General features: G+C 40.6%; 1 protein-coding gene across 1 annotated transcript in view; it reads left to right on the forward strand.

Annotated features, from left to right (window-relative positions):
- The first annotated feature begins 592 nt into the window (after positions 1 to 592).
- Positions 593 to 21064, forward strand: part of LOC131685627 (protein phosphatase 1B) — a 50311-nt gene continuing 29839 nt past the window's right edge. The window contains exon 1 of the mRNA XM_058969489.1: positions 593 to 1221. The gene's annotated coding sequence lies outside the window, so the exon portion shown is untranslated. The remainder of the gene's footprint in view (positions 1222 to 21064) is intronic.

Raw genomic sequence — 21064 nt, forward strand, 5'->3', positions numbered from 1 at the left:
AGAAAATCATTGTGAAGTTTTAAAAGTTGAAACTATATTTTGTTATAGTTAGACAGATGAGCTCAATCGATTTATGAAATAAAAGAATAATTTTATTATTCATTTAAAGACCCAATTGTGAAGAAACAATAGTTTTAATTATCTATTTTTGGTTCCCATTTATGCGGCGTACTGGTTATTGAATTCACGCATACGAGGAGTTTACTGTAACCTACTCGGTAAACAATCTTGCATGCAAATTGACCCATGTGGCCAGAAATTGGACACACAGCACAGCCGCCGTCACATAAGCCCATCACCCTATTCGTAAATTGCGTCCATATTGGTCCAACGTCGAACGTCATCCGAAGAATCGTTTAACAATTATCCAATATGAGATCGATGTTGGACGATTTCGTGGTATTTTACTGGGTTTCTCAATGGGGAGTTTGATGCGATTTTGAAGTATGCGCGCGAACGCCACAAAACGTCAGAATTGCGCGCACGACGGCGGCTGATTGCAGTTGTCTTTTATTGCTTTTTCGTGATGTTTGCCAAGTTTTCATGCATATGTGGTCGTGTGATCGCTGATCGAAACGTCAGCCGCCCAATCTGTATTTTGAGGGATTTTTGCTTCATCAAGACTGGTAACACACGGCTCGGTTCGCGCGACAGCAAACATCTTTTTCCTTTGATTTTCACGGTGTTGTACGGTTGGCTCGGAACGGGAAATCAAGATAATTCAGTGCATTTGGACAGGAAGATTCCACTGCAACACAGAACCGTGGAATTCCTGCGGTATTTGGGGTAGGAAAAGTGTTTTATTTTTCTTTTGCGCTGTGACGCCGTGTGCTGCTGCTGCTCGGTAATCACAATCGTCATTACAACAGGGAGGAACGGAGCAGAACCCAGAAAAAATACTGCAAGAGCTCTTGCTAGCAGTAAAGAGAAAACTTGAGGAAATTTTCAGTACACAACACGGCACCGCCGGGCAGCTAGAAAATAAGACATTCCGAAGAGTAGAAACGAATTGACGTTGATAACAATCACTTTGAGGTTTACCACTTTCGAAATCGTTTTGAAAGTATCGTGTTAAAAATAGGCTTTCTGATCTTGTGGCTCAAGAGTTGTGGTCAAAAACGTTGTTGTTTGTTCGGAGGAGTGAATCAATAGTACCGTCATTGTGAAGACTTCGTTTACAAACTTGACAAAACGTAAAAAGTTTGTGAAAAATCTAAACAGGTGAGTCCTAGTTTCATGTAATGGGCGGAAGTGTTTACCTTTCGAGAAAGATGTCAGCGTGCAGCACGGCAATGAAAAATAACATTCATCGGTGTGCTTATTTCCTGTTCACTTTGATTTTCAAGTGTAATCGGTTCTGAAAACTGCTTGTTTCCTTCAAAAAGTTGTTAATTAAGAACTCTTGGAATCTAATTTACACAATCTATAGCAGTTGAAAAAATGTTATTTATATCCATTTACATCTATTTCCTTAATCTGATATAAGGCTTATGCAAACGGGTACATAGTTACAAATAAACATACAAATACATCTTTTACACGTAATTTTGTTTATTGAGGGCTTTACCCAAATAGTCATTCGCCCGTATTTTACATGTTTGTTTTGCCGAGATAAGTAATATGGTAGTTAGAAAAGAAATGATATTGAACTTAACCATCAACTTCAGTATAAGACGAAAAGCCCATAGCGCCACAGAATTATTCTCGAATCTACTTTTGATAAAATATGCGTGTTCTCGAAAATTCTTGATCTGAAAGAGGTACCTTGACAGGTTACTGCAAAAATATACATACATTTTATTACAAAATCAAAACTTGTAAATAAAAATGTAAAGGAGTATTGCTTTTGTCATATTTAAGAAACTACACTTTAATGTTTACATTGTCAATGTATTGTCTCTAATCGCAGGTCAGTCCTATGTCGATAGAGTATCCAGGACATTGAACTGGAGTACGATTATGGCATTGCAGAGGTCTATGAATAAAACCTGCTCCATTCCTTATCAACATAAATAACGACCTAAATATAAATTTGCCTCCTGAGCGAGGCATATTTTGATAGATGTATACGCGATTTGCAATATTCCACATTATGTGATTTTCCGCAATGAAAACATTGGAATCTTCTGGCACCGCATGTAAAAAACTACGGCCTTCGCTGTCAGAAATCCAACATTTTTATTGTCATTTCCATGTAAAATCAGCAAACTTTGATAACGATTTCTACACGGTTAAATAAAAAAACCTGCAGAATAAGTTCTTTTAACTTACTTTTGAGTTGTGCGTCGCTTTCGCACTTATTAGTGTTGTCAAAAACAAAACGAGAGATTCGACTCAGTCGAGGTCTTCCGTGGAGGAAGGTACTTTTGAGTTGTTTGGGGTATACTCAAAATTAAGTAAATTCAACTTAAATTTGAGTATAAAAAACCTATCAATGAGTTGTAATTTTTGCCGTGGTTAAATGGAACTACCTTCAACAGGGTTTACCTAATTTTAACTTCCCCCACGATACCACGAGATTGAGTCAAAGGAACTCAATTTTAGGTAGTTTTTCGTTTCCGTGTAGGCACATAAATCCACAAGCAACGATTTCAGGCAGAATTTGAGAGTTTCCTCGAGGCATGGTAGCCTGAATATTGTTTATTTGTACCCAATGATGGTTGCTTAGACTAGTTACATTTAGGGATAGACAGTATTGTAGCTCGCCCTCGTCAAGTGCAAGTTAAATACCGTCACTACTCTGTTGAAAATTCGCTAAAGTCCGGTGACGATCGTAGTTGATTGCCCTTAAAGGTAATCAAAGGATGGAGCTATTACGTAGAGCTCAAATGTGAACTTGAAGATCCTGGCGGTTTTTCGCTATTCGGAAGATAAACCCCAGGAGCCTTATTGCCTTATTCACGATGTATGAAGTATGTGGTTTGAACGTTAGTGCCGAATTTAATGACTCCGAGATGCTTGACGTGAGAGTGTCTTGGTATGCTCGAGTGGTAGATGGTAGATGAATTAGATAGGATGGCGTATCCGCGCGAACGATAGATCACGCCAAGCACTAAACTGCCCATAATCGCAAGTCAGTCCCATGTTCTGTGGGATTTCCTATCTACATGGGACTGATTTTCGACTATAGGCAGTAAATCTGTCTAGTTCACTCTGAACAAATTCGGCATCGTTTGCATTCCGTATTCGGCGAAAGGATGGCTGTGGCTTTGTAATTTGATATTGACATCGTTGAAGTAGAAGAGGAATATTGCTGGGCCGAGATGGCTTCCTTGTGGGATGCGGGATGTAGCGAGGAAAAGTGCAGTCCTTAATGCTGGTTTGGGGTACAGAAGCACCATTTCCCGCTAAGGTATCTTGGAGATCATCGGATCAGCAAAGAACCAAGTCGGCTACTTTCTAATGGAAATATATTCCGTACCGGTGACGGAAGCCTGATGTATCGTGTGAATCGTACTTTAAGGGTAAAGTGAGTGCCAGATTAACGACTACGTACCTACAAGCGATAATGTGAAACAGCGCCCAAAAAGTGATGTAAAGCACTCAATTTTTTTCGTCCAGATATTCGAATGGAGAACTTTTACTAAACCACAGAAAACCAGCGGTCTAAGGTTGACCAATCTCACCGCATCCAGAGGTATGACTATCTGTAGAGATTATTTCGCCCGTAAGAATATGCTTTGACATGGGCCTTGACACCGTACGCGTAATGTCTGCGTACACACCCAAGCCCTTGAACCATGCATTTGTCGATATACCTTCGGAATAATAGAATGTAATCACCGTCTCAGATTCACATTACTCCATTAAGTTTGCCAACTTCCTAGCATCCTCTGACGAGAGTTATTGAAAAATTCGCAAAAGCAAATTTGATTTTCATGAATGTCGGCTTCTAATGCGCCCATCTTAGAGTCCGCCTTTTAATTACCCGGCATAGAGGAACGTGAAAGGATCCAAACCAAGAACCAAGGTTATCTGGTAAGCCCTCAGATATGCCCGTATTTTTCCAGGAATTACAGGGTGTGCTTTCCAGGTTTCAACATGGAGATCCTCAATGCAGCTGGAGCTATCCGAAACGATGAGATAATGATCTGGCTAAGTGTCAATGATCTCAAAGGCATACGTAAGCTGACCAATCGTACGGAATCTGGGAGGACAGTACGGATTTTGGGTCGCGTGTCCGGAAAAAAAATACTTGTACGGATTTGTCCGGAATTTGTACGGAATTTTCAACCTCAGTGGAAGTGGGACAACAAAAAATCCTCTCGTAAATGGAAACAGACTAAATAACGTTGCAAACTAGTTCCCCAAGTTCCAAAAATGCAATTTTGGTAGCAAAAGGAAACCAGTGAATGAGAGTACTAAAAAATCGATTTTTGTAAATTTTCTTATGAGCTTTGGGACTAAGTAAACTTTACGATTTTTCCTAGCACAAATAAAAAATGTACTTTTATGTGTCCCGCTATTCGTCTCGACTAGTTATTTAAATCGTTCCCAAGTTGGGTCGCATTTTTAAATTCAGTGTCTACCAGCCAAGTCGTTCTATCTAAGTCGTAACACAATTAACCCGATTAATTTCCGGTATGAAAAATATAGAGCTCGATGTACAAATTTGGTTCAACTTTATTCGCCTCCTATGAAGATATCTCAAAATGATCCAATTTATACATTTTCTATTTTTAATCTTTTTCGGGACCAAATTGCCGCTGCATTTTGACTGTATTCTCTAGTTTTGGGACATAATGCGATTAGAATCCGCAGGGGATTCTGAAACTCAAATTTTCCATTTACATGGATTAATAGGTTTTTCCGAAAATTTCAACGTATTCGAAGAACATTAGATACAGAAAAGAGGTTGTTTAGTACAATATGGTATCTAATTTTACGTTCGATTTTCAGCCAGATGAACTGATCAATTGCTTCTTCTGCAAAGAAGTATCTTTTTTGACTATAATGTTGTGCACTCAGTACACCGCGCGGCTTCAGAAGCGTTTGTAAAATTATGGCATATTATAACGCCCTGTTTTAAATCAGGCTCGTTTGTATCAGCGGCAGACACAGATTATAATCTCCTGATCAAGAAACCGTCCATATTTACTGCTGTAAATATTACACTATTTCAGTTATTGGGATGATTTTGTTTTACGTGGATGCCTCTTTTGCCATGGCTTCTGGAAAATTATTAGACAACACATTCCATGGCGACATAACCGGGAACTTTCAAGAATACAAGTAAATATGCGAATAGCCGTAGATATGCGAATAACTACGGTTATAAAATCGAATTTATGCAAGCCAAGTTACATACACGCTAGCACACGCGACAAACACGTTAACATACAAACGCTTGAGCCCTTCGCGATCATTCACGCATACCTACGCTTACGATCTTGCACAAACGCTCGTGTTCGCGCAATCATGAAATGGTTACGTCCGGAAGTTCTTCCTCTCGGCCCTAGCAGCCTAGGTCCATGCCATCAGTTGGACCAATCAGGAAAAAATGACGCTCATATCCCCTAGACAACACGTTCCGTGGCGACATGACCGGGAACTCTAGTGATAGAGTTGATAGTGATAGAAAACTCACTCTCTTCTAGCATCTGCGCCATACACATTTAAAATTAAGTATGATATTCACGGTCCGCGCGATTATCCAAGATCACACGTGAATATGTGAATGGACACCCGGTTTTAGAATGGAGTTTACACATGCGATGTGACACGTTAGCACACGCAAAATACAAACATCCACGCGACAAACAAACGCCCACGCGGTCGAACACGATAACATATAAACGCCCCAGCCCTTCGCGATGGTACACAAAGACGAGCATACAATCGCGGTCATGCACGTACATTGTACAACTACGCCCAAGATTTCGCAAACACAAAAACGCTCCAATGAATTAGTGAACCCTACAACATTTCCAATCCAATCAACGCGATTTCAAGTGCACTCAAAGAATAGCTCATTCTCTCGTCCATACGCCCGTCCATACGTATACTCGACATCACAATTAGAAATGTGGCCCGCTGTAATTGGAATGAAGCAGTGTTTTAGTGGGTGACATTTCCCGTCTCGTCCGCAATTGTAATGAGTGATCTGATGGGGAACCTTTCTGTGAACCCAGCTCTACAGTTCCAGTAGGACAACTTTCGAAAAAGAAAGAAAGAACACCAAATTTAAAATATCTAAGAGAATCGTGTTCTGTATTAAAATTATGTTTTTGTCTGTCAGTTAGTATGAAATTTAAAAACATATTTAAAGCTGTTGCAAGAAAATTATTTTTACCAATTACTTCTCTGCGATGCAACCACATTAAATATGTTTCGATTCTCTTCACTTTCGTTGCAAAAAATAAGCTTTAAAAATATGAGTTTTTTTGTAGTTGGAGATTCATAAACCGAACAGAACTGCAAAGTTTCGTTCGAATCTTCATATTATGTGATCGGCAGGTTTCTCATGGAATCCCTCAATTCTGTTTAACAAGTAAATTGAAGAATTTAATCTGGGGTTGTATTCCAACCTCGTTTACCCAAATGATTCAAAATTTCTGATAACAATATCAGGCTCACTGGAGTGATGTCATAAAAGAATTGGTATTAAAATACGCATAATATTTACACATACAGAATCGTATATGTACAAAATATGTTGTAAACTGCACGCCCCACAACGCCCTTATACACATATCGGAAACCCATGATGGTGCAAAGGCTGGGTAATGCGTAAGACAGAGCAACTCCTAACCCTACCTCCCCATGGTACTGGCCGGGAACTACAAGCAACCTTAGGAAAGATCGGGTAGCCAGCCCCGGCGGTAACTTTGGTCGTGGGCTGACAGCGAAGGGGTGTTTGCTGCTGCAAGCCTGAGCATCTGATCTCCAGGAGGAGCAACTCAAAACAGCGTCTGTTACTCATGTTAGGAGCGGCTGGTCATCGCCCGAGTGCCAGTGAAGGGCTCTAAGCTCAACTGTGCACTATGGTCCTCCGGAAAGTTCGGGGATTGATGTCAGACCCTGCGAGCCAGCCGTAATTGAACCAATTGCAGCGAAATGTCAACAAGATAAGAATGCGAACCGATACCAATGGCGACGACCACTGCGACGAAAAGGGACTAGCGATTGGAAGCTCGGAACGTGGAACTGCATCGGGAGCACCCGCGTACTCGCCGATGTTCTCAAGGACCGCGGGTTCGGAATCGAAGCGCTGCAGGAGGTGTGTTGGAAGGGATCTATGGTGCGAACGTTTAGAGGTAATCATAACATCTACCAGAGCTGTGGCAACACACATGAGCTAGGGACAGCTTTTATTGTGATGGGAGATATGCAAAGGCGCGTGATCGGTTGGTGGCCGATCGACGAAAGAATGTGCAGGTTGAGGATCAAGGGCCGTTTCTTCAACATTAGCATAATAAACGTGCACAGCCCTCACTCCGGAAGCACCGATGATGACAAAGACGGTTCCTACGCGCAACTCGAACGAGAATACGACCGCTGCCCAAGCCACGACGTGGTGACTTAATTGCGCAGGTAGGCCAGGAGGAGGAATTCAGACCGACGATTGGAAAGTTCAGCGCTCACCGGCTGACGAATGAGAACGGCCTTCGATTCATTGATTTCGCCGCCTCCAAGAACATGGCCATTCTTAGCACCTTCTTCCAGCACAGCCTCCCTTATCGTTACACCAGGAAATCACCGCTACAAACGGAATCGCAAATCGACCACGTCCTGATCGATGGACGGTACTTCTCCGACATTATCGACGTCAGGACCTATCGTGGCGCTAACATCGACTCTGACCACTACCTGGTGATGTTTAAATTGCGCCCAAAACTATCCATCATTAATCATGTACGGTACCGACGGCCGCCTCGGTACGATCTGGAGCGACTGAAGCAACCAGATGTCGCCACTGCATACTCGCAGCACCTCGAGGCAGCGTTGCCGGACGAGGGAGAGCTCGACGTGGCCCCTCTAGAGGAGTGCTGGAGAACAGTAAAAGCAACCATCAACAACGTAGCTCAGGACATTGTCGTATACGAGGAACGGAGACGACGGAACGATTGGTTCGACGAGGAGTGCAGAGCGGGTTTGGAGGAGAAGAATGCAGCGCGAGCGGTCATGCTGCAGCATGGAACCTGGGTTGCCACTATTTTTCAAAGAAAATCTGCCAGTTCAATTAAAAATATCTGTCAAAATCTGGCACTTGACAGCGACCTCATAGTCATCGAAATTTGACATATATTTTAGTTTTCGTAGAATGTGCATCAATCGATTTTTGTAAAATTTGGGACATTTTTACCCAAATTTCCAAAATGTGTATGTAGCCGCTTCCAAAACTTAAAAATCTGGCAGAATGAGAGATTTGTCTTTTTGTCTGGAAGCTGCCAAAACCTCTGGCTGTGCCAGATAAATCTGGCATAATGGCATCCCTGCCTGTAACCCTGTTATTCTTTTGTTAAGATTCAATGTAATTTTCGAAATTAAATGAAACTGCGCTGAGCACCAAAAATACATTACCTAGCCACAATTCATGTCCGTGAAATAATTAAGAAAACTATAAGATACGTGACTCTGTAAAAAATCCGACGGTAAGCTCAAAACTAAAAGATAACGATAACACGACGAGAATTTACGAAAATCGTTGCACAATCGTTCAATTCTTGACTTTTTTGGTCAATAAAGTTAATTTAAATCAATGTATCCAGGGCCGGCGGAAAGCGTGGGTAGTATGGGTAGTACTACCCACTCGAAAATAACCGAGTGGGTAATTATCCACTCGAAATTTTGAACCATTTCAAAAAAATTAGATGTGCAACGTATATATCTCGCACTACACACATTTGAAAACATCGATGTACCACAATTCCATTTGCATAAACGAACGTGATTTAATGTGAATGTAATGTAAGCGTGTGCATTACGAAAAGAAAAAAAATCCTTACTAATGGACCCCTCACCCTATGCTTTTTACCCACTCGGGCGTAAAGTGTTTCGCCGCCCCTGAATGTATCATCAAGTTATGAACTAGAATCATAAAAATATTAAACATATTCAGATACCTACTAAACATTTGAGTATAATGGAATCTTTTTTTTTTTGCGTGAACTAGTTTTGTAAAAATACAAAAATTATTTTCAATACGAGGTTTATTTATCATTGATACAATCGTGACCTATTTTGAAATTTTTTTCTTGAAGAATAGTTGGGCAGAGTGATCTTGACTTTTAGCGACATTGGTGCACTGATGTGGCGATGCAGAGGGTAAGATTTCTATTCTCATAAATTATTAATCGTGTCATCTAACCCCACCCAGGAAAGATTTTCAGTGGCAGTTGCATCAGCCCGGTATCACAGACAAAGAGGACGTAACACGAGATGAATTTTCATCACTCGTAGGTAAAACGGTCGATTTAAATTACAAAAATGCGCCATATCAGCGTTAGTGAAAAGATTTTGACACAGAGCTAAATGCGTTACTTAGTTTCTGCACCCATCCGTAAACGTTACCGTCTTTTTAATCTCATGCAAACCAAAACAAAATGGGCTGAAAATGTGAAACTCATTCTTGTCGAAGTGACCAAGGCGGGAGTTGTTCACAACCATTTCTTAAGTTACAACACGACGCCGATCTGTGAGTAAGCACATAATAGGATGTTAGTAAATTAATTGATTCGGTATATCGAATCTGAATAGATGTATACAATGGATTAGAATTTGAAGATCCCCGGAACTACTGGAGAAATTGGCGGTGTACAGGTGCAACGAAAACTAGAGATACGCTCAGACCACTTTCAATCAGACTTGTTTCGTGATCAGCTTCAACCCAACAGGAGCTAAAACATCAAGTCGTGGAATTATTATGAATGATAGTAACTGTATATTTAGGATTCGTCAGGGTGCAGATCTATATGATTCCAGCACATCGAGCATACTTTGCATATAAGCAAATCTTACGTTGAAAGAAAATGTAGTGCCATGGAATCGTATATGCCTTATCATCGCGGCGATTTTGTACTTACAAGAAGTAAAAGTAAACGCCAGCCTGTAAAATGAAGTAATCCCAGCAAAGTTCAGCCGGAATTGAACTGGAAATCTGACTGGTTCCAGTTCGTACACGGGATCCAGTGGCACAACCGATTGTAACTAGAATAGGATGTTTCACTGTAGCAGGAATACGAACTGGAACCAGCCAGGATTCCGGTTCATTTCCGGCTGAGCTTAACTGGGATGTGTCTACCTTGAAAGGTGTCCTAACACGATAATTAAAAGTGACATTTCTGCACAGTAATGCCATTGTGAGATGCCAGATTTGCAGACAAGTCTGCAAATTCGCAGACTTTTAATTTAAGCTGCAGATTTCTTCGATGACGCAGATATTTGCAGATTTTTTAGTTTGGTTGCAGATATTTACAGATTTTTGAATGTAAAGGCTTTTGGTTACATTTTTGTTCTTCCCAGACTTTTAAAATTATTATTGCAGACATTTGAAAAAAGTACCTGGCATCTCTGATGCCATTAATAACGCCTCCTGGTATCTGCGGGAGCGACGGTAAAGAAGACTAAATTGAAACAAAAAACAATGAAACGACAACAAGAATTAATTTCCTCAAACAAAACAAAAACTGTTTTACCGTTGCTTAACTTCCCAAATATAGGACAATAAATAATTATTATGGGTCATTAAAATACAGTCGTTACTCTGCATTCTTCAAATTTGTCAATTGCAATCATTATTTCATGCGAAGTCGTAGTATCACCCTCCCGCAACTTGACATTTAGCCTAAATTGCATGAAACCACCGTGTTTCGAATGATGTCGCCACCACAGAACGCCGTCCACAAATTGCGATACTGTAAATTTCTATGCGAGAAAATAATTCCGTGACGTCTTTTACGAACTTGCTTTCTTTATTTACATTCGGAAGCAGTAATCAAGATGATCATTTCAAAACAGCGTAATAATTCAATATAAATACAAACAAGTTAATTCGTCATTTTGGAGTTTCATAAAAGGATTACCAATTGTGCAGAATGTAAAATGCATGATTTGATTTGAGTGCGCTTCTAGTGTGAACTTTTTCTTCTCCCGTCGCCCTTGAAATATCTTTCGCATATGACAATTCTCGAAAGTTTGTCGTTAATCTTAAATACATTTAGTTTTGTGATTATCATTTTTCACTTCGTATTTAACAAAGGCGGGATTGATTTCGATTGTTTATTTCTGACAGCATGCGACATTTACGGTGCAAAGGTTTCCACAAAATTCAGAAGTGATGACAGCTCATTTTCTATCGGAGAGGAGAGAAAAACTGTCCGGTATCATTGTGTATGTTGTTTACATTGCAATGCAAATATTACTACCTAATATCTTAAAACTAAAAGAAGATGCTCACTAACTAGCATAAGCGCCGCTTGTTTGTATGCTGATGATTCCAAAAAATCATGAATCATTTAAAAATAATGCATCGGAATAAAGATGCATTATTTTTATAATAAAACAACGCCAAACCCAAAAAGTCTTCAAATGAATTATAGGAAGTAAAAAAAAATCTGAACATGAAAATTTTCACTGTGAACAAGTTTACGCTTTTTTTAGAAATTGCTCTTGAATAAAGATTGATCCGCCATTTTAGACCCACAGACCCAAAAAAGTGGTTTCAACGATTTGTATAGAAGCTGTCAAGTTGTTCCCCCTCTGCGTAGTATGCGACAAAGACAATTTTTCTATTTCGTTCTTCAAATTTTACAACTGTAAAAATAGTTCCACCTTTCATTTATTATCTTGCATTTCGCAAGCAGAGTGGGCACTATTAGAGCATCAGTTAAAAAAAATTGATGTGGTTGCGAGAATTACATTTTGTGCAATGTGTTCAACAGATGTCGCTAGTACATTGTGGGCGATGTTTTTTTTAGAATTTTCTTCAAGCTGTAACGTCTGTTTGTATGTGCCTCACACAATAGAACCCGAAAATTTGGGAAAGGAATTGTACTGCCAAGATTTTTTTTATTTACATAGGTGTCAATATTTGTTACGCCGACACACGCCGGCGCGCCGCCGCCGATAGGGTCCAACGGCGTGACGCCGCCAACGCCGCCGCCGGCCAAATGTGTCGCTTACGCCGCCGCCGATTAAAAATGCATCGGCGCACTTCTGCCTAATAAACAAACTATTTATCCGGAAGTTCTTCCTCTCGGCCCTAGCAGCCTAGGTCCATGCCATCAGTTGGACCAATCAGGAAAAAATGACGCTCATATCCCCTAGACAACACGTTCCGTGGCGACATGACCGGGAACTCTAGTGATAGAGTTGATAGTGATAGAAAACTCACTCTCTTCTAGCATCTGCGCCATACACATTTAAAATTAAGTATGATATTCACGGTCCGCGCGATTATCCAAGATCACACGTGAATATGTGAATGGACACCCGGTTTTAGAATGGAGTTTACACATGCGATGTGACACGTTAGCACACGCAAAATACAAACATCCACGCGACAAACAAACGCCCACGCGGTCGAACACGATAACATATAAACGCCCCAGCCCTTCGCGATGGTACACAAAGACGAGCATACAATCGCGGTCATGCACGTACATTGTACAACTACGCCCAAGATTTCGCAAACACAAAAACGCTCCAATGAATTAGTGAACCCTACAACATTTCCAATCCAATCAACGCGATTTCAAGTGCACTCAAAGAATAGCTCATTCTCTCGTCCATACGCCCGTCCATACGTATACTCGACATCACAATTAGAAATGTGGCCCGCTGTAATTGGAATGAAGCAGTGTTTTAGTGGGTGACATTTCCCGTCTCGTCCGCAATTGTAATGAGTGATCTGATGGGGAACCTTTCTGTGAACCCAGCTCTACAGTTCCAGTAGGACAACTTTCGAAAAAGAAAGAAAGAACACCAAATTTAAAATATCTAAGAGAATCGTGTTCTGTATTAAAATTATGTTTTTGTCTGTCAGTTAGTATGAAATTTAAAAACATATTTAAAGCTGTTGCAAGAAAATTATTTTTACCAATTACTTCTCTGCGATGCAACCACATTAAATATGTTTCGATTCTCTTCACTTTCGTTGCAAAAAATAAGCTTTAAAAATATGAGTTTTTTTGTAGTTGGAGATTCATAAACCGAACAGAACTGCAAAGTTTCGTTCGAATCTTCATATTATGTGATCGGCAGGTTTCTCATGGAATCCCTCAATTCTGTTTAACAAGTAAATTGAAGAATTTAATCTGGGGTTGTATTCCAACCTCGTTTACCCAAATGATTCAAAATTTCTGATAACAATATCAGGCTCACTGGAGTGATGTCATAAAAGAATTGGTATTAAAATACGCATAATATTTACACATACAGAATCGTATATGTACAAAATATGTTGTAAACTGCACGCCCCACAACGCCCTTATACACATATCGGAAACCCATGATGGTGCAAAGGCTGGGTAATGCGTAAGACAGAGCAACTCCTAACCCTACCTCCCCATGGTACTGGCCGGGAACTACAAGCAACCTTAGGAAAGATCGGGTAGCCAGCCCCGGCGGTAACTTTGGTCGTGGGCTGACAGCGAAGGGGTGTTTGCTGCTGCAAGCCTGAGCATCTGATCTCCAGGAGGAGCAACTCAAAACAGCGTCTGTTACTCATGTTAGGAGCGGCTGGTCATCGCCCGAGTGCCAGTGAAGGGCTCTAAGCTCAACTGTGCACTATGGTCCTCCGGAAAGTTCGGGGATTGATGTCAGACCCTGCGAGCCAGCCGTAATTGAACCAATTGCAGCGAAATGTCAACAAGATAAGAATGCGAACCGATACCAATGGCGACGACCACTGCGACGAAAAGGGACTAGCGATTGGAAGCTCGGAACGTGGAACTGCATCGGGAGCACCCGCGTACTCGCCGATGTTCTCAAGGACCGCGGGTTCGGAATCGAAGCGCTGCAGGAGGTGTGTTGGAAGGGATCTATGGTGCGAACGTTTAGAGGTAATCATAACATCTACCAGAGCTGTGGCAACACACATGAGCTAGGGACAGCTTTTATTGTGATGGGAGATATGCAAAGGCGCGTGATCGGTTGGTGGCCGATCGACGAAAGAATGTGCAGGTTGAGGATCAAGGGCCGTTTCTTCAACATTAGCATAATAAACGTGCACAGCCCTCACTCCGGAAGCACCGATGATGACAAAGACGGTTCCTACGCGCAACTCGAACGAGAATACGACCGCTGCCCAAGCCACGACGTGGTGACTTAATTGCGCAGGTAGGCCAGGAGGAGGAATTCAGACCGACGATTGGAAAGTTCAGCGCTCACCGGCTGACGAATGAGAACGGCCTTCGATTCATTGATTTCGCCGCCTCCAAGAACATGGCCATTCTTAGCACCTTCTTCCAGCACAGCCTCCCTTATCGTTACACCAGGAAATCACCGCTACAAACGGAATCGCAAATCGACCACGTCCTGATCGATGGACGGTACTTCTCCGACATTATCGACGTCAGGACCTATCGTGGCGCTAACATCGACTCTGACCACTACCTGGTGATGTTTAAATTGCGCCCAAAACTATCCATCATTAATCATGTACGGTACCGACGGCCGCCTCGGTACGATCTGGAGCGACTGAAGCAACCAGATGTCGCCACTGCATACTCGCAGCACCTCGAGGCAGCGTTGCCGGACGAGGGAGAGCTCGACGTGGCCCCTCTAGAGGAGTGCTGGAGAACAGTAAAAGCAACCATCAACAACGTAGCTCAGGACATTGTCGTATACGAGGAACGGAGACGACGGAACGATTGGTTCGACGAGGAGTGCAGAGCGGGTTTGGAGGAGAAGAATGCAGCGCGAGCGGTCATGCTGCAGCATGGAACCTGGGTTGCCACTATTTTTCAAAGAAAATCTGCCAGTTCAATTAAAAATATCTGTCAAAATCTGGCACTTGACAGCGACCTCATAGTCATCGAAATTTGACATATATTTTAGTTTTCGTAGAATGTGCATCAATCGATTTTTGTAAAATTTGGGACATTTTTACCCAAATTTCCAAAATGTGTATGTAGCCGCTTCCAAAACTTAAAAATCTGGCAGAATGAGAGATTTGTCTTTTTGTCTGGAAGCTGCCAAAACCTCTGGCTGTGCCAGATAAATCTGGCATAATGGCATCCCTGCCTGTAACCCTGTTATTCTTTTGTTAAGATTCAATGTAATTTTCGAAATTAAATGAAACTGCGCTGAGCACCAAAAATACATTACCTAGCCACAATTCATGTCCGTGAAATAATTAAGAAAACTATAAGATACGTGACTCTGTAAAAAATCCGACGGTAAGCTCAAAACTAAAAGATAACGATAACACGACGAGAATTTACGAAAATCGTTGCACAATCGTTCAATTCTTGACTTTTTTGGTCAATAAAGTTAATTTAAATCAATGTATCCAGGGCCGGCGGAAAGCGTGGGTAGTATGGGTAGTACTACCCACTCGAAAATAACCGAGTGGGTAATTATCCACTCGAAATTTTGAACCATTTCAAAAAAATTAGATGTGCAACGTATATATCTCGCACTACACACATTTGAAAACATCGATGTACCACAATTCCATTTGCATAAACGAACGTGATTTAATGTGAATGTAATGTAAGCGTGTGCATTACGAAAAGAAAAAAAATCCTTACTAATGGACCCCTCACCCTATGCTTTTTACCCACTCGGGCGTAAAGTGTTTCGCCGCCCCTGAATGTATCATCAAGTTATGAACTAGAATCATAAAAATATTAAACATATTCAGATACCTACTAAACATTTGAGTATAATGGAATCTTTTTTTTTTTGCGTGAACTAGTTTTGTAAAAATACAAAAATTATTTTCAATACGAGGTTTATTTATCATTGATACAATCGTGACCTATTTTGAAATTTTTTTCTTGAAGAATAGTTGGGCAGAGTGATCTTGACTTTTAGCGACATTGGTGCACTGATGTGGCGATGCAGAGGGTAAGATTTCTATTCTCATAAATTATTAATCGTGTCATCTAACCCCACCCAGGAAAGATTTTCAGTGGCAGTTGCATCAGCCCGGTATCACAGACAAAGAGGACGTAACACGAGATGAATTTTCATCACTCGTAGGTAAAACGGTCGATTTAAATTACAAAAATGCGCCATATCAGCGTTAGTGAAAAGATTTTGACACAGAGCTAAATGCGTTACTTAGTTTCTGCACCCATCCGTAAACGTTACCGTCTTTTTAATCTCATGCAAACCAAAACAAAATGGGCTGAAAATGTGAAACTCATTCTTGTCGAAGTGACCAAGGCGGGAGTTGTTCACAACCATTTCTTAAGTTACAACACGACGCCGATCTGTGAGTAAGCACATAATAGGATGTTAGTAAATTAATTGATTCGGTATATCGAATCTGAATAGATGTATACAATGGATTAGAATTTGAAGATCCCCGGAACTACTGGAGAAATTGGCGGTGTACAGGTGCAACGAAAACTAGAGATACGCTCAGACCACTTTCAATCAGACTTGTTTCGTGATCAGCTTCAACCCAACAGGAGCTAAAACATCAAGTCGTGGAATTATTATGAATGATAGTAACTGTATATTTAGGATTCGTCAGGGTGCAGATCTATATGATTCCAGCACATCGAGCATACTTTGCATATAAGCAAATCTTACGTTGAAAGAAAATGTAGTGCCATGGAATCGTATATGCCTTATCATCGCGGCGATTTTGTACTTACAAGAAGTAAAAGTAAACGCCAGCCTGTAAAATGAAGTAATCCCAGCAAAGTTCAGCCGGAATTGAACTGGAAATCTGACTGGTTCCAGTTCGTACACGGGATCCAGTGGCACAACCGATTGTAACTAGAATAGGATGTTTCACTGTAGCAGGAATACGAACTGGAACCAGCCAGGATTCCGGTTCATTTCCGGCTGAGCTTAACTGGGATGTGTCTACCTTGAAAGGTGTCCTAACACGATAATTAAAAGTGACATTTCTGCACAGTAATGCCATTGTGAGATGCCAGATTTGCAGACAAGTCTGCAAATTCGCAGACTTTTAATTTAAGCTGCAGATTTCTTCGATGACGCAGATATTTGCAGATTTTTTAGTTTGGTTGCAGATATTTACAGATTTTTGAATGTAAAGGCTTTTGGTTACATTTTTGTTCTTCCCAGACTTTTAAAATTATTATTGCAGACATTTGAAAAAAGTACCTGGCATCTCTGATGCCATTAATAACGCCTCCTGGTATCTGCGGGAGCGACGGTAAAGAAGACTAAATTGAAACAAAAAACAATGAAACGACAACAAGAATTAATTTCCTCAAACAAAACAAAAACTGTTTTACCGTTGCTTAACTTCCCAAATATAGGACAATAAATAATTATTATGGGTCATTAAAATACAGTCGTTACTCTGCATTCTTCAAATTTGTCAATTGCAATCATTATTTCATGCGAAGTCGTAGTATCACCCTCCCGCAACTTGACATTTAGCCTAAATTGCATGAAACCACCGTGTTTCGAATGATGTCGCCACCACAGAACGCCGTCCACAAATTGCGATACTGTAAATTTCTATGCGAGAAAATAATTCCGTGACGTCTTTTACGAACTTGCTTTCTTTATTTACATTCGGAAGCAGTAATCAAGATGATCATTTCAAAACAGCGTAATAATTCAATATAAATACAAACAAGTTAATTCGTCATTTTGGAGTTTCATAAAAGGATTACCAATTGTGCAGAATGTAAAATGCATGATTTGATTTGAGTGCGCTTCTAGTGTGAACTTTTTCTTCTCCCGTCGCCCTTGAAATATCTTTCGCATATGACAATTCTCGAAAGTTTGTCGTTAATCTTAAATACATTTAGTTTTGTGATTATCATTTTTCACTTCGTATTTAACAAAGGCGGGATTGATTTCGATTGTTTATTTCTGACAGCATGCGACATTTACGGTGCAAAGGTTTCCACAAAATTCAGAAGTGATGACAGCTCATTTTCTATCGGAGAGGAGAGAAAAACTGTCCGGTATCATTGTGTATGTTGTTTACATTGCAATGCAAATATTACTACCTAATATCTTAAAACTAAAAGAAGATGCTCACTAACTAGCATAAGCGCCGCTTGTTTGTATGCTGATGATTCCAAAAAATCATGAATCATTTAAAAATAATGCATCGGAATAAAGATGCATTATTTTTATAATAAAACAACGCCAAACCCAAAAAGTCTTCAAATGAATTATAGGAAGTAAAAAAAAATCTGAACATGAAAATTTTCACTGTGAACAAGTTTACGCTTTTTTTAGAAATTGCTCTTGAATAAAGATTGATCCGCCATTTTAGACCCACAGACCCAAAAAAGTGGTTTCAACGATTTGTATAGAAGCTGTCAAGTTGTTCCCCCTCTGCGTAGTATGCGACAAAGACAATTTTTCTATTTCGTTCTTCAAATTTTACAACTGTAAAAATAGTTCCACCTTTCATTTATTATCTTGCATTTCGCAAGCAGAGTGGGCACTATTAGAGCATCAGTTAAAAAAAATTGATGTGGTTGCGAGAATTACATTTTGTGCAATGTGTTCAACAGATGTCGCTAGTACATTGTGGGCGATGTTTTTTTTAGAATTTTCTTCAAGCTGTAACGTCTGTTTGTATGTGCCTCACACAATAGAACCCGAAAATTTGGGAAAGGAATTGTACTGCCAAGATTTTTTTTATTTACATAGGTGTCAATATTTGTTACGCCGACACACGCCGGCGCGCCGCCGCCGATAGGGTCCAACGGCGTGACGCCGCCAACGCCGCCGCCGGCCAAATGTGTCGCTTACGCCGCCGCCGATTAAAAATGCATCGGCGCACTTCTGCCTAATAAACAAACTATTTATTTATTAAATATTCAGACCAGCAATGCTGTATGCAATGCCTATCTGATCAAGTTGTTGTGCCAATGCATCAAAGGATTGAGAATAAAATGCTAGAGATGATTTGGTACAAATGAGTTGAACAAACTTAGAAACTTTAGAAATTATGACGGTATGTATTATAAACAATTTTCTACAAAAATTGATGCGATCATCCATTGCAATTTTCAGCCATATAAGTACCATCTAGACATGCTACTGTGCGTGTGTCGGTCAAAAAGATAGAACTGGCTATGAGTATGCCTTATGACTTTGACAGTTAAGTATCTAGAATAGAGAATACTTTTACTATGTTCTTTTGAATTATCTGATCGGCATTTCTAGCGCATTGTAGAGGGGATGATTTATTGCTTGTGTAAATCTTTCTCAGCCGAGCATTGTATTGAACTCCACAATAGTTCAGCGCGTCACTTCTCGTAAACACTTTGCACAGACCAGTACAAATTTGCTACTTTGTGTAAACTCGCGTCTATTCCCGTATAACCTTCATCCCCATATTCGTGCGCTGTTATAAGGCTTACTCATACGCAACAGCCGGGTATATGTATTTCGCAATGATCGATGCATGTTCCACCATACGGGACACTCAGCAGACATAAGGGCGCTAACCGTACTACGGCAAGGTTAGCTGGTGCTAACCGGCTCTCCTTCGTTGTGTTTTGAACAAAGTGTACCCGGTAGAATCGCGTTACATCAATAGTGCACCCATGAATGAATCGTGACTGAACGTCGTACCTAGCTACCTATGTACGCGTCGAGCGATATCTCGTGACTAGTTACAACGCGACCGCAGCGACCTATACGAAATCCAATTACATAGCGCAGCCCAATCGATCTTGACACTGACGCGTTGATGGTCAAACGCACTAAAAATAGTGTCAGGCCCGTAGCCAGGATTTTGTTTCGGGAGGGGCTTAAAAAAATTTGCATAAAGCTTTTAATTCTGACAATTTGATATAGTCACTAGAAACTAAATTAAATTTTGAAAAGTTCATAATGAAATCAATTCCAAATCAAAGACAATCCTAAAAATATGTTCATTGTCACAAGAAAGGTTATAGTACTTACTCTCGTTACAACAAAGTATATTCTAGAGTTCACAGTATTTATGCGCTAACCGAATATGACAATGCTTGACGGTGCTGGAAAACACTAGGTGTTCCAAGCTACACCTTTAAAAGGCGTAGAAGATGCTAAACCGAAATGAGTAGAAAAATATCCATAAAATGTTCGAACGAAGAGAATGTCGAAATTCGTACAAAATCTTCTGATTTAGCAAGCGATTTGTAGATGCGCAGAGACGGTTCAACTTCTATTTTCTTTGTCTGGTGTTCTGCGAGTATTACCAGTTCCAAGGCATCATGCTAACACAACAAACAGGATTTGAAGTCACGTCAAATCCACCTAAACGCACGGTAACTGGGGACTTGACGGTACGTGAAATTTGTTAAATGTATTACCAAAACAACTAGAAGGTCTACCTTCTGATGTCGCAAAAAGCAGAAGCAAAAAAAATTGCTACGCTATAGCAGGCTACAGGCACCAGTGAATCAAGCTAGCTATTGTTCTATATCAGTGCACATACAAGTTGTATCGTTGCCCCCGGCTGCGGAGTAAAATGAGTTTGCCAAATGAAGCAAAAGTGCCTGTGCTACGGGATAACACGAACAGTTAAGGAAGTGGAACAATTAGTTAAAGTGAAAATGGAGCTTAATCTCGCTGAAGTTACCTACATTCAGCTACATCACGTAAAAACTGTGTTTTGATCACGTTTAGAAGCTTAGCACAGGCCGAAAACTTTATTGCAAAGAACAACATGCAACACGAGGTCGAATTTAATAACACCAGAATCAAGATCCCCGTGCATATGGAAAACGACATGGTGGACGTGCGTATCCATGATTTGGCCCCGCGCACGAAGGAGGTTTCATCAAACAAATCATGTCGCAATATGGAGAAGTAGAATCTATTACGAATGACACCTGGAGAAATTTTTTCTCCGGCATTCCCAATGGCGTTCGTATTGTGAGAATGCGAGTGACTAAACCCATACCTTCTTACATGACTATCGAATGCAAATCACCGAAGGATGGCGTGACCT

This window comes from Topomyia yanbarensis, chromosome 2 (assembly GCF_030247195.1).
Source record: "Topomyia yanbarensis strain Yona2022 chromosome 2, ASM3024719v1, whole genome shotgun sequence".
Taxonomy (NCBI): Eukaryota; Metazoa; Arthropoda; class Insecta; order Diptera; family Culicidae; genus Topomyia; species Topomyia yanbarensis.